The following is a 5,461-nucleotide window of genomic DNA, read 5'->3' on the forward strand; positions in this document are numbered from 1 at the left end:
TGGTACCCTTTAGTTACTGAGCTTAATGTAGATTTTTGTGGGTTTTTAAAATTTGTTTTTCACTTTTGATAGGAGGGTGTTGTATCCGCATTTCTATATATCCTCAATGTATTTTTTTTTTAATAGAAAGACACTTTATTACACTGCCCACTCACACCAGGCCAGGACAGGAGTCACTCCTTAGAACCCCGAGCGGCTGTCCAGGCTGATGGAGGAGGGGACCCACTCACCTGCCACAGAGCCGGCCCCCTCACATGGCTTCCTCCCTGAGGGGCATCTCCCATACTGGTACTTCCAACGACCTTCGCTCTGCGCGTGCTGAAAGGATAGCGTCCAGAATCAGCCTCAGGACTGAATCAGAATCAGGACTTCTGTTACCATGCGTCAGAATCAGCCTCAGCGTCCAGAATCAGAATCAGCACTTCTGTTACCATGGGAGGATAAGCTTGTCATGCTCACTCCTAGTGCTATGCCTCTAAACGTCCCCCAGACGGCGTCGGGGCTCTAGCCAGGGAGCTTGGTTACTGTCTCAATTCCCCGCCCAGCAGTCCTCACGGCCAACTTTCTCAGTGTCCACAGCAGACAAAAATGTCCACAGCCAGAACTCCAAAGTCCCGCCGGCCCTGGTGCCACTACCGCCACTGCGTCCGGAGCCTGTGGGGCTCAGCTCTGCTGCTCTGGCCCAAGTCTGACCTCGAGTCCCCGGTGCCCTTTTCAGGCACGGAGGCGGCTAGACATCCTTCGCTTCACCAGCCTCTGGGCCTGCAAGCGCTTCTGGAGCTTTTCATTTTTCTTCAGAGTGAGGAAGAGTTTTTTTCTTCAGGGAATCTAAGTCCAAAAGGGCATAGCTGTGATCAGATGGCTGCTTGTCGGGGGTCCTTCTCAAGCCTGCAGGGCCGGCCGGCCGGCCAACAGCCTCTGCTGCTTGCGGCCTCCGTGGCGAGATCGGTTTTAGGGGGCCTTTGGCATTTGGGGGCAACTGAAGCTCTTCAAGCGCAGTGTCCATGTTTCTCCCAGGGCTGTCCTCTCCAGCCCCCGCCTCAGGGAGGACCTTTTCTTCCTGAGAAGAGCTGGCGTTTCCTCTCTCACTGGCAGGGTCTGTGTTCTCCCTCACCTGAGGTGGAAGGCGAGCTGCTTCCTGCGGCTGCTGTAGTGGTTGCAGCACTGCCAGGCGCGCACGACTTCGGCGTCTGGAGCCAGGCCCGGCTGCCCGTAATAAAGATGGCGGCGGCGGGGCGTGAGGTATTTATTTTGTTATCTTCTAAGCCATAGAAAATAGTTTTTTGATATAAATTATAGGTTTATCACAGATAGTGTTTTTTTTTTCTTTAAATACAGCATTATCTTTCTAAGGCTAGGTAGCTAAAAAATAAAGCCTGTGAAAAAAGTAAGACATGAGTAAATTAATTTATGAAGGCCTGCCGTTCTCAAACAACTAGTAAATACTAACAAATACTATTTTAAGACACTAACACTTATATTTAAAATAGAACTTTTCAATCTTGTGACATTTTACTTAGTCTAATTCATAATATATGTACAACTTGTGGGATCGTTTTGGAAAAGTATATCGTTTGACATAAGTATTCAAAGTTGTTCTCTAAATGTTTAAAGAAGCAATAAATCTAGGTTTGAGAATATTTGGTACATAATTTCACTGGAAAAGAAAAAGTCTGCAATAAATAATGTCATGATGTGTCCGGAATTGGTGGGTTCTTGGTCTCACTGACTTCAAGAATGAAGCCACGGACCCTCGCTGTGAGTGTTACAGTTCTAAAGGTGGCGTGTCCAGAGTTTGTTCCTTCTGATGTTCGGATGTGTTGGGAGTTTCTTCCTTCTGGTGGGTTCGTGGTCTCCCTGGCTCAGGAGTGAAGCCGCAGACCTTCGCAGTGAATGTCACAGCTCTTAAGGCCGCACGTCTGGAGTTGTTCGTTCCTCCCAGTGGGCTCGTGGTCTCGCTGGCTTCAGGAGTGAAGCTGCAGACCTTCTCAGTGTTACAGCTCTTAAGGAGACACGTCTGGAGTTGTTTGTTCCTCCAGATGGGCTCGTGGTCCCGAGCCCTGCCCCGCGGGAAGGTCCGGTGAGAAAGGAAGGACCCAGCTGAGGTCCAGTGAGAAATCGAGCGCAGTGCCCGTGGGTCGGCACTGCTAGGGGACCCAGTACACCCTCCGCAGCCACTGGCCTGGGTGCTAAGCCCCTCATTGCCCAGGGCCGGCAGGGCCGGCCCGCCAGCTGCTCTGAGTCCGGGGGGGCCCGCCAAGCCCACGCCCACCCGGAACTGCAGCTGGCCCACAAGCGTGGCGCGCAGCCCCAGTTCCCGCTGGCACCTCTCCCTCCACACCTCCCTGCAAGCTGAGGGAGCTGGCTCCCACCTTGCCCAGCCCAGAAAGGGGCCCCCACAGTGCATCAGTAGGCTGAAGGGCTCCTCAAGTGCCACCAAAGTGGGAGCCCAGGCAGAGGAGAAGCCGAGAGCAAGCGTGGGCTGTGAGAACTGCCAGCACGCTGTCAGCTCTCAATGGTAAAAGTACAAGCTATATATTATTTTACTATTATTTGCTAGTATTCCACATACTACTTTTTGATCCTTTAATTGAAAATGGAAACAAAATGAAAAAGTAGGTCTGTATTTATAAAGTTTGCCCTACAGTATTTTGCCACGGGTCCCTGTAAAATTCATTCAAGGCAACACTTGAATTGCAAACATTATCTCAGCAAAGAAAGGCAGCATTTTCTTACCCATTGGGATCTTAGGAAAAGCGATTTGTTTCTGAGCAGATCCTGAAGACATACTAAGTTATATAAATTGAGAAAGGAGAAGATCAAAACCTTGGCGTATTCCCCAGGATCTGCTATAGTGGAAAGTCTGGAAGTACTTTTAAAATCTAGGAAACTGGGGCTGGGCGCAGTGGCTCACACCTATAATCCTAACACTTTGGGAGGCCAAAGCGAGTGGATCACCTGAGGTCAGGAGTTCGAGACCAGCCTGACCAACATGGTGAAACCCCATCCTTACTAAAAAATACAAAAATTGGCCAGGTATGGTGGTGGGCACCTGTAATCCCAACTACTCGGGAGGCTGAGGCAGAAGAATCACTGAACCTGGGAGGTGGAGGTTGCAATGAGCTGAGATTGCACCACTGCACTCCAGCCTGGGCAACAGAGCAAGACTCCATCTCAAAAAATAAATAAATATAAAAATAAAAAAAAATAAAACTGGTAGACAAGGATGGGGGAGGAAGTACATAGAGGGTAAAGACAGTGGCCTGCTGCATTATGCAGTCTAGGGTTAACTTTGTCTTGTACATTATTCTGACTTCTTAAAGGATCATTATGAATAGTTTGAAAACAATTATTTTTGGCCATTTATTGTCTTCTGTAACTCAATTGTGTGCTCATAAAACCAAGAAAATAAAAATATAAATGAGACATTTCCCAATATGTCAGATAAGTGAATTTTATTGTACTCTAAGCAAGGAAAGTAAATTATATTATTTCATTATGCTAAAACAAAAGTTAGTGACTCCTTGGGTTTAGTGATACAACACTGATTTACTTCTAGGTCATTTGATAATTTTAAGTGACCTGTGGAGACTAAAAATGTTTTATGTCATTTTCCATCTCTGTGACAGCAGGACTTGGGGAAAGATGATTAAGAAGAACCTTTATGCATGAAGATAAGTGAATGTAAAAGGATAGTTTATATTCATATCTCAAGAAACAGATGACAAATATGTTTTATTATAACATTTAAAATTATGAAAATCAACTACATCCTTAGGGAGCTGGCTAATTCTAAAATAGGCCTTTTATATTTGACTCTGAAATAGTTAATATGTGAACTATGGTCAAATAAGGCTTTAAAAAGAACATGTTTATTAAATCTTGTGTTAAAACCTACTAATAGTGATAAAGTTACTAAAATTCCAATAATAAAGGAAACCTCTAAAAATTTATGTGCTTCATTTTTTTAAAAATAATTAAACTTAAATTCTATCTGTAGTCCTTATTTAAACTGGAGGTTGAAATGTAACATAATTCATGTTAGAAGAAAGTTAACCAATCTAATTTTTTTTTTAGTTGTAGTCAGAGTTTGTTTTTGTTTTCTTCATTGAGTTTTGGTGTTTTGTCTAAGACCTGAAGGGTTAAATAACCTCCATGGAGCTATGGTGGTGATGGTAGTAGTGATGGTGGGGCTTATAGTCCTTAATCATCACCATCATTATCTTTTAAATATATACCATTTTTACTGCTTCCAAAATGTCAGCATCTAACTCTTTAGAGTCTGCTGAGACACCCACATCTAGTATCTTTCTTTGTTGGTGAAGTCTTCACATGTGTGACTTCCTCACTGAGATAGTGAGACTCTTCAGATAGACCAGTTTTCTCCTGCATCTAAGCCTCTGCTGAAATTCATGTACTTTTCCCCTCCTTTCCAGAGCATTTAGGCTCAGCAACTGAAACATAAGTAGGAGTTTTTCAGGTGTCCAATGGAAATGTGGAGGCTCCTGGAAAATTTCTCAATCCCAGTGACTTTCTACTTACTAAGACTCAGCCCTAATTGATCATTAGCCCAAGATTACATACTGTTCTTGTCTCTGTCTTTATTCTCTCATCCCCAGACTTCTGAAACTGTGTGGATACTTTGCCCTTCCAGTATCTTATTTCCAAAATTCCCATAAAAATCCCTTGGCATGAGCAGGAGCTGGAGTGGATGCTTTCTAAAATTTCTCCTATGCTGAAACACCTTGAAAATCATGGTTGAAATTGGGATTTAGTCTAAGAATAGAATTGTATTTTCTGGATGACAGTTCTAGCAGCTTCAGCAAACACAGGAGATTGTCTGAGTGGCTTAAAACACTGATTTTATTATGTTTCACTATTTTATGAGTCAGAAATTGGTTGAGCAATTTTTCTACTCAACATGCCATTGACTTACTGAAGTCATTTATTATTTTCACCTTATGGCTGGGCTTATATGGAGGGTTCAAAAAATTTTACTCAAATGCCAAATACCTTAGCAAGGAAAAAGCATTTGGAGACTTTAAAATTATACTGTGTTACTACACTCAACCCTCCATATCTACAGGTTCCACCTACAGGTTGAATCCACGGATTAAACTGCAGATGAAAAGTATTCCTAAATATTAAAGAAATAAATAATACTAATGTGAGGGACAGAGCAAGAAGAATAGAAGCCTGCACTATTTGTCCCCATCCTCTACTCCCACCTACTACCTGCCCCATCTGGAACACCAAATTTTAATAACTATCTAAACACAGAAAAAAAAAAAAAAAAACACCATCACAAGAAACAAACAACAACAGAAAAAACAGCCGAGCAATGATAGTACTTGATTTTAACTGCATGTCGCTGAAAGAGGCATCAAGGAGGACAGAAGAGAGAGTCCTGAATTGCAGATGCCATCCCTCACCCCATCCCCCATCAGTGACCATGCAGCAC

The 5,461-nt window shown here is 43.7% G+C and overlaps 1 pseudogene; it reads right to left on the bottom strand.

The window, feature by feature from the left end:
* Window positions 1-477: 477 nt before the first annotated feature.
* On the bottom strand, window positions 478-2,788 carry LOC116467959 (THAP domain-containing protein 3-like; annotated as a pseudogene).
* Window positions 2,789-5,461: the final 2,673 nt, after the last annotated feature.

The sequence above is a fragment of the Hylobates moloch genome, unplaced genomic scaffold (assembly GCF_009828535.3).
Source record: "Hylobates moloch isolate HMO894 unplaced genomic scaffold, HMol_V3 SCAFFOLD_5, whole genome shotgun sequence".
Taxonomy (NCBI): Eukaryota; Metazoa; Chordata; class Mammalia; order Primates; family Hylobatidae; genus Hylobates; species Hylobates moloch.